The sequence below is a fragment of the Neodiprion virginianus genome, chromosome 2, assembly GCF_021901495.1.
Source record: "Neodiprion virginianus isolate iyNeoVirg1 chromosome 2, iyNeoVirg1.1, whole genome shotgun sequence".
Classification (NCBI taxonomy): domain Eukaryota; kingdom Metazoa; phylum Arthropoda; class Insecta; order Hymenoptera; family Diprionidae; genus Neodiprion; species Neodiprion virginianus.
The window spans coordinates 2,253,313-2,262,940 of record NC_060878.1 but is presented as its reverse complement, the minus strand read 5'-3'; the positions used below and the strand labels follow the sequence as shown (position 1 = coordinate 2,262,940).

Sequence of the window (9,628 nt, the reverse complement as noted above, 5' to 3'; positions counted from 1 at the left end):
CAAGACTGAGCGTACTTTTATTTCTTTTTTGCGTTTCTTAAACAGCGTCAAAGAATCAGCCCATTTTCACGAGTAACATTATATTAACACAATAAATGGATAGAAAAAACAAAACATTAGAAAAAATTACAAGCAAAAAAAAGAATCGTTGAAAAAAAAAATTATTTTTCGTGTTTTTTCGGACTGGGCTTCCCCTACGATACCAATATTGTTACTAACTTTTTTCATAACGTCTAGAATGCGGCAGTGTGTTGAGACTAATTAACCAATACTTTCTTTTACGTCTTATATGCTAACAGCGAGTGTTGAGAAAACAAAGAAACAACAATGTTCCCAGAGATATTTTATCATCACCATTTAGAACCCTCTCGTACGTTCCATTTCAAGCATATTCAAACTTATCCATCCATGAAATCAAATGTTCGTTTGAATAAAATATTTTGAAGAAAGATTTTCGTAGATGTGTGAATTAAAAAAAAAAGCAAAAAACGTAAAAGGGTAATGAAAAGTATAAATATCCACCACAAGTTTGATTTTATAAAATGGAGGGAAGAAACAAGTTGAGCGATACAGACACGCTTCCACTAGTTAGTCCAGATTGTTTAGAAATGAAATCAATTTAATGCACTAAGTACGGCATGTAAAAATTTTTCGAGTTAAGCATTTAATCAAACTCTAATCTAATTATCGATAAGAATTACATCTGATCGTCGTGCCATGACAAGTGTTACGGACCACGGAGTATCGGTATTGCTACACCTAATTTTCTCGCTGTGTTGGCATTTGTTGGTCTCAGTGTACTAAATAATTTTGCTATACATTAAAATTCCGTTCGGTGCCTAATATTAAGTAAACATAAAACTCTTGAATTTGACATTCGAGGTAATACTTTCCAAGCTTTGTAAAAAAAATTTATTGAATCTAAAGGGATACGCCAAAACGAAGACGTCTTGTTAACTTACTTTTCATGTAAGTATCCTTTTTGTACCCACGAAAAGGATAACAAGAAAACAAAAAAAAAAAAACGCAAAAACAGAAGAAAATGCAATTTTCTGCAACTCTGTAATGATGTATATATGTAGTTTCTAAAACCATATGAAATAAAAGATAGTTTAGAAAGTGAAAAAGAAAATGTCAGCATATCCTTGTAATTCTCTTATTATTGTCGTTGTTGTTGTTGTTATTACAATTATAATTTAATCAGCTAATTCATTATCTGATGATATTTCATTGAACAGCAAAATATAAAGTTGCATTGCATAATAATTATTAGTTTGAATGAAATTTACAAAATGAAAACAATTTCTTATCCTGTCAATTTTGAAAGACTGAAGTAATAATCGATTTAACGAAGTAGTTGGATGAATTCTTCTCTTTTTAGCAATTGCTTTTGAATATCAAGTAAACAAAAATATTTATCAAGTCTAACGACAACTTTTTTTATGCGTTGAATTTGTATATTATTCAGTTTTTTTTTTTTTTTTTTCATTCAACAAAGGTATAGCTTCCCGCGTACGATACCTAGATATAAGTGTGATTGAAAAAAGTTAGTTACAAATTGAAGAAACGCTGGATTAAAAAAAAAAAAAAAAAAAAAAAAACAACAAAAAAAAATACCATGATAACAAGTCATATGGCTGTGATACGAGAATTAAAAAAAAAAATCAGTTTACGTGACTGTATGATTTGCTGTACCGTGTCTGCCAGTTTAAGACTGTATCTATAACGTGTATAATATATTGTCAAAAGTATCAATCACAATTTGTAAGTTTAATACTTGATAGTGGTAAATGAAAATGAAAGCAGCTTTGTATTACACACGGACAGACGTTAAATATGCATCTACACAACGTACATTTGATGTTAAATATTAACGGTAAAAACTAGTCACAGAGTAATGTAACGAAGTAAATGAAACAACGTATGTATTAAATCTTTCGAACAGTGAGTAACGGAGGAGGTGTATTTGATAGGTATTATATTCTAAAACCTTAGCCATTGTCTTGCGTAAATTGTGAAATGAGAAAAAATCCCATTCCACGCATATGAAATTCAACAAATGATATCGTTATATTTCTAATTTCGTAAAAAATAGATCTCTGTGTGAAGATACGAACTTGGTCATGAGTACTGAGTGAAAAAGAAATATGGTACAGACAGGGACCAGATTTTTCATTGTAAAACGAATCGAATTGGCGGTAATAGATGTTTCTTCTTTTGGTTAACAATGCCAATCAGCCGGCTGACACGGACAAGAGTAACAGCATTCGGCTAATCAATAAGAAAATCTATTGTCTCGAATAATGAGCCGTTGTTCTCATTGTGCGATTAATTTTTATTTAACCATCAACGAAGTGGACAATTTCGCAGATTCAGTGACATGGTAGAAACATAATGTAAATACGGGGTGTTTAATTAGTTATGCCTTAAGTTACGTACCATGCAGCTAATGCAGTCTAATGCTCAAGCTGTATATGCATATATATGTATATATATATATATATGTGTGTGTGTGTGTATGTATGTATGTATGATATGTTTGTGAATATTACGGCACAGTGATATTTGATACTGATAAAGAAAAGAAGTGAAGAGATGAGAAGCAAAAACAAAAACTCACTCGGTATCTTAAAAAAAATTGATAATACTAAAATTACGCGTATCTTTAAATAACAGAATGGAAAAAATCGCTTGTATGATTTACATGCGTATTAACTAATAACAGTATAATACGTATGTTGTTGAATTTATAAAAAAAAAGTAAAAATAAAAGGGTGCTGCTTTCTCTCTACAATTTTAAACTCGTACCTCACTGCTTTTCTGTGTAATATAATAAAGTTACTGACCTCTGTTAGAATTCTATCAACTGGTTTGAGAACGAGAAATAGAATTGGTTTGTGAAATCCCGTTTTGAACAAATAAATATGTAATCAACCACTTCTATCATTTATACAGAGCGGTTATCTAGTTTTTAAATGTAATTCTTTTAGCGGGGAGAAAAACAAAGAGAGCGGTACTCTTTTCTTCTTTATTCTAAAAATACCGTCTAAGATAGCCTAAATAAATTGAATGATTTTCGTTGTATATGTGGAGGTTCCTGCGAAGTTTTGTCGTCGTAATAAGTTATAATGCTGATAAATTATTTTCCCCGAAGAGCCTTCTTTAATTTATATAATTACATAGTCATACGATTAACAATTTATCGGGTATATAATATAATGTGAATATCATGGTACATAAATATACATTTACTCTATTATTAAAAGCATTAATAATCGTTTTTAGGTAAAAATCATACTAATCTACTTGTTTATGTCATATCTGACGCGCAACACGCTCTATAAGATTAAAAAAATCAAGAAATAAAACAATAACGTTACAGTAATAAACATAAGTAAGAATTTTATGATGGTCCGGTTCATTTATTCCTTTAACCGATTTATTTATTTATAACAGACCAAATTCCGCAGTTTCAATTCGAGCGAATTTGTGCTTTGGTTGTTGAAATAATTCGGTGTTTTCACCGATTATTAATATCTCTATTGAAAAATTATCTCATCAGTAATAAACAATTACTGGATCTCTAGATAGTACGTAAGGCCCTCTACCTTAGGTATGACCCAAAGGTATGATCCTTTTACAGAAGCCATATAAGACGCGTGTTCTTAATTTTATTAGTTTAATGGATCACCTAGATATCTTGAAGCCCTAATACACGACGGAATCCACCGGAGTGAGGCATTTCACGTTCTCGAACGAAGCCTGTAAAAAAAATTTCCGGTTATCTAACACGAAGGCATGCTTTTCTAACATGTGACGCAAAACTCATTCCCGAATCTGAATATCTTTGAATGTGTTAAAAATGGCCGCCGTTAACGCGCTTGGAATTTTATTTTTATCGTACGATCTCTTCCATCACTCGTCGGTTATCAAGACTCGATCAACTCGAAACAAAATTATGGCAAGAATGATTCAATCACTATTTCATCTTTTACAGGAGGCTAGAAATTTGAAACTCTGCTTACGAAATGATCGGCAAAAGCGTCGAAATTCTAGAAAGATCAACGTACTATATTGTGACAGATTTAATGTTACCGATTGTGAACCGATTGCAGAAAACAAACCTTCAGGAATGGCTAATACAGTGTATGTAGTCACGTATTTAATCAGATTACCAAATCTAAAATGCTTAAATATCCCCTGGAAGTATCAGATCCTTGCCGCTGCCGGTAACGTAATTAATTCCAGTTGAATAAAACCGTGTCGTGCGGTAAATATGGGAATCGAGAGATTTTGCAACGAGTTTTACAATATTTATCGGATACACGCAGGTGTGCAGATGTCGGAATAAATTTTCATTAGGGGTTGACGAATCGGGTCAATGTTGCTGGGAGATGTAGATACGTACTTGAGGCACAGGAGATTAATTTACGGTGTCGTGGCGATCCTAACGCACTGACCGCCTTCTTGCCTTTCCTCTTTTTACCTTTCTATAATACCTGCGATACACATTGCACGTATGGATGGGGTCTTATGAAATTCGCAACCTTATGTTTCACGTTCGATCGACTACGGCTAAAGTATCGATGAAGTTTTATGCCGATATAAAAAATAGGGAAAAGAATTGATATCGGTCGAAGAGGATGGAATAAAATTTTTATTTTACAAAATATAAGTTTACAAGGTAATTCCTGGGTCGGGGGTGAAATCAAAAATTTATATTATCCGTTCAAAACAGTTCCATTACACGAAATTTTTAACCCGCAGTAATATACCAAGAAACAATCCGTTTGAAAAGGCGAATAACTCGAGGTGTACTAATTTGCTGATTCTGCTACATTAATACAAATTTTTGCAAGGTAGTATAAATGTTCGTAATGCGAATAATTTTTCCCTGCATTCGAACGCCAATCGGTGTTTTTTTTTAACTCGCTTACGTACAGTAATAAATACGTAAAACAGAAATTCATATCTTATATTTTTTATATCTTATTTTAAGAATCCTGCATTGAGTAATTTCTTATTATATGATAACAATAGTAATAATATTATAAATTTTCAATACATTTCTGTGTCAATTACATATACTACACTACGTATTTTCGCTCGTCGATGCAATTTGTCTATGGCTTAATTAATTGCATACGTAATTGCAGCTACACGCATACACGGAGATAAAGGAATTCTTGAAACACGAAAATAAATTTTGTCAGAGTCCATTCCCTTGTTTGTTTAAATACGATTACTTCAATTGGACAATTTCGATTTATTAGGTAGTTTGTCAAAATGATTTAGTCAAGCGAATTCCTTGATTCAACAAAAATGGCTTTCTTGTCGTGATCGAACAAGTAGCGAATGTATTCATCGTAAGTATCGGTATACTAGTACTGTAAACGGCCACTAGGCGGTGAGCTTTCTCGCTATGAAAGTAGCTTCAGAGATTGTTATAAAACTGGGTAGTCGGCCTCGTAATCAGATTCGGCTAACGTGCATTAAATTCGCTATCGGATTAACTGATCCAAGTCAGGAATGCGTAATACCCATGATCATTCAAAGGCATGATTTATTTACGTATTAAGTCCGACAAAAGTAGTTTACCGTATTTGACTATAGCATTTAGTTTAATCAAACGAATATCACATTACTGAAATAAATCCTTTCCCTCCGTGTATAGATCGCTTATGTGCATTTGCAGATCGGTTACGTTAATACGCGACGAATGAACGTCTGATAATAAATCGTAAAGCAGGCATTGGTGATGACTGCAATGATTTATGTACATAATTTTCTTATTTGTTCTCTATTCTTCACCCTTTTTATCACCGTTCTATTTAATGGTGATTGACGTACCGTTTTACCCTTATAAATTATATACTTTGCATTATACACACGGGCAATTAATATTCGTTAGGAAGAAAAGAAGAAACAAAAAAACACCGTCTTATATCTGGTTCTGCGATCTTGAATGACCTATCGGAATACATATTTCAATAATGACATACGAAAGAAAGTATTTATTTAGCTAGGGGTTTCGATGAGATGATTACACAAGCTGATAATATTCATTTAAATAAGTTTGTTTTGTATATGTTTCTTTTTTTTCCGACCATTTTGACCATTTTTTTCCCAAACCAGTCGTCAGTATAATTTTTCGAAAGTTGTGCTATCTACAATCGAAACGATATAATATGTATACTTATTCCGCATTTCACTCAATGATTTTCGAAACGTTGTACCGACATAAATATCTAACGATGATATATAGTTTTCGCATATTCATTATCAATTTATAAAGTAGAAGAAGTTTGCAGACGTAGATCACATTATTATTATTATTGTTGTTGTTGTTGTTGTTGTTGTTATTATTATTATTATTATTATTATTATTATTATTGTTATTATTATGTATAATTACCATTATACTCGATTAAACTGCTCCGTTCGATCGTACTCTTGGGACAAGGCCTTGAAGTATAGTAAACAGCATCATTAGTTAACATACTATATTAACATTTCGACATACGTTCGTCGGCTATGTTATACCTGTATAATTGAATCCGTGAGAACGAGTTGGACGATTTTATTTCGGAGACGTCACAACGATGAGTGATTTTAGACGTCCTCGTAACTAGTTCGCGATTATTATGTAAGCTAATCGATGAGGATAATTGAGAATGGATCAAACGTGTTTAGTTTACGCTAGCAGTATATGGATGTATTGCATAATTCTGAAACGTTATCATATTAGAGGTGGAATTGGTCGGTATAAGAACGATCTGGCCGGTATATAAATTATATAACAGCTAATTATAGTACGTAACAGCATTGGTATATATCATTGCAATTTGTAAAATTTATTTCCTGTGACGCAATAACTTTATACGTGAGATCGCTAATCAAGAGCATTTTTTATTCGTCTGGCAGCGGGTGTGTTTTACTATTTAAATATTTTGTTCGTACTATTCTTTTTTTTTTCCGTATACCTATAATTTTGTACAACAAGGTTACGCGTACATGTTATAATCTGTAGTTTCCTTGCAATTTATGCGTTTCGTGTCGACCTACGAATACTCTGTTTGCTCTTGTCCTTTTACTTTTTTTATTTTTTGTTTCTTTTTCTCTCCGTTACAGCGTGTAACGTGCTCGGAAACCGTAAAAATTATCCAAATCGATTCTTTTTTTTCTTCACCGATCAATCGAGTGTAATCGATTATTTTTCAAACTCGATTATTTTTTCTTCGCAATTGATTTTTGATTTTTAATCCCATGAACGATGCAATACAACGTTCATCAATTTATATTATTAAATTATGAATTATTATCATTGTCTTACTAATTACTAACTACACATATCTGATATAACAAGTGAAATATAAATTAATATTTTTATACCTGAAATTGATAAATATTTTTAACGAAACCGTAGATAATCAAAAAACTTTTCTACCATCAAAGCTACATGCTTAATTTTACGAAATTTTATTTTCAAATTCGTCGTTTAAGAAAAAGAAAGAAAATGAAACGATCGATTAATTTTTACCGATTCAATCGAGTCGTGTTCGCTTATTATTTTATTCTTGACTCGATTAATCGACTTTTTTTTTTTGTACCAAGACGGGGAAAAAATTGAATGAATCGTGTTCCGTCGGTGGCTTTATCGGTTTTCATCCCTGAACCGATGGATGGAATAAAATTGCTAATAAAAACGCAAATTATGACAGCTGTGCAAAATGTAAAACTGATTCCATTGCCGTCATTATCTTTGTTACAATGGGTATTGCGCAAGATGCTGAAAGTTGTAAGAGGACTGTAGGCATGAAGACCTTCGCGACGACACGATGCTGTTGTGAATGTTTTAATTCTAATATTAATATAATGTCCAACAGTAGATACAAGTGTCGAGAATATTAAAGATTGGGTTAAAGACTGGTCGTGTTTTTTCTTTTTTTTTTTTTGTTTGTAATACGATGTACCAATAGCCAAGAGACCATAGTAATTTTCTATTACCTGTTTTTTTTTTTTTTTCCAACTTCTAATCTTGACCTTCTCCATTTACATAACGTTTCGCTTTGCCGTCTGTTGCTTTTAAAAGTTGCAAAATTTACAACACGTAACAGTTATTGTTAGAATATACACGAAGACCTGTACGTTTCAAACAGATCTTTCACATTCATCCAGTATAAATTTAATGATTCGAAACATTGATATTAAATCGACAATATTTATCCCTTAGCTTGGTCTTGTTTTTTATTTATTTATTTATTTTTTTCTATATTATAAATGGAATGCAACAATGAGGGCAGCCTCGTTAAATATCGATCCATAATTCGCTATGCAAAATTAGTTAACTGATCAGCTCTGTTTCAAAAGTAAGAATACAAACGAAGATCATAAACAGAAAGAAGAATAGAGAAAATTAATAAAATAATACTAATATAAGCGGGTCGTGCTAATCTGATCATAAAATAGCTGACTTGATGCAAAAAACATATCGTAGTAATAACAAACACGATAATGTATACACAGTGTCATAAATATTACAATTCATACAATCTTCAGAGTGGGATTATAACGATTCAATTACCGGCTGGCTGGCGCGTGCGTTGTAAATGCAGAAATCGAGTAAAAACTGCAGGTAAATATGAACTACTCATATATTATCTAATGCAACTTCACACCGCTTGCGTATTGTATAGGTATAATTATCGTTACAAGCGTTTATTACCATTATTTGTCTGGTGCATAGAATGATGTATTGTAAAGTTATTTAAAAATCACTCGACAGCGTCAATATTATACAAGAATGGTTTACAAAAAAAAAAAAATCCACAATCTAATTTCAAAGATCTAATCTCATTCTATCTAATTAGCATCAGATATTCGATCAGTGGATTCATATTTTACGTAATATTTGTATAACCAATTGCTTCAACGAAAATATTGCGCAATTATTGCGAGAAATTAAAGAGTTTGAATATTGAAAATTGACAAAGATTACGGGATGAAAAGACAGGGTCGCCTATTTCGCGATGCAAATGGTCGAGAGAAATTACAAAGGTCTGTGAAAACAATTGAACAATCATTTTGTTTGTGGAATGTATTTAACATTCCGTGTTCATTCTTTTCGCCTATAAAACCTTTTCGTCTTTTTATTGATATACCTCCGAAGACGCTTCCGCATTCCATTTTCTCTTTTCCCCTTTGCATTTTATTCTTTACATCTCACTCTGATACACATTAAATGGAATTAAGAAATCGCTTTTGCACGGGATTTTCATAATCAAGAATAGAATGCCATATTTCGATTTAAACGACAGTTTCACTCTAAATGAAACTACAAACACCAGTTGAAGAAAAAACCTGACGCTATGGAACTTTTCGAGTATATTTTCTCGATTTCAGTGAGTGAAGATCTATAATAAACAGTATAAATAAAACCTGTGCAGCTTTTTGGTCACAGTTACTCGTGTTATTCAGCCGTTGATCGAAACGCGCGGCGGGAGTAGAAGCGCCAGATTTGAAAATTCAAATATCGAACGTTACGATCACGCGACGTTGAATAAGCTCGTTTCCAGCGCATAGCTTACGTGTATGATTATTCGTTATGTATGTAAATAGTACGAGTTTT

General features: G+C 32.3%; 2 long non-coding RNA genes across 2 annotated transcripts; both read right to left on the bottom strand.

The window, feature by feature from the left end:
- Positions 1-2,981: 2,981 nt before the first annotated feature.
- LOC124298288 (uncharacterized) lies at positions 2,982-5,245 on the bottom strand. Its single transcript, XR_006906773.1, has 2 exons — positions 4,409-5,245; positions 2,982-3,762 (listed from the first exon to the last, which is right to left on the bottom strand). It is a non-coding gene; the product is annotated as an uncharacterized LOC124298288 (long non-coding RNA).
- A 26-nt stretch (positions 5,246-5,271) lies between these two features.
- Positions 5,272-6,692, bottom strand: LOC124298287 (uncharacterized). Its single transcript, XR_006906772.1, has 3 exons — positions 6,544-6,692; positions 6,416-6,465; positions 5,272-6,167 (listed from the first exon to the last, which is right to left on the bottom strand). It is a non-coding gene; the product is annotated as an uncharacterized LOC124298287 (long non-coding RNA).
- Positions 6,693-9,628: the final 2,936 nt, after the last annotated feature.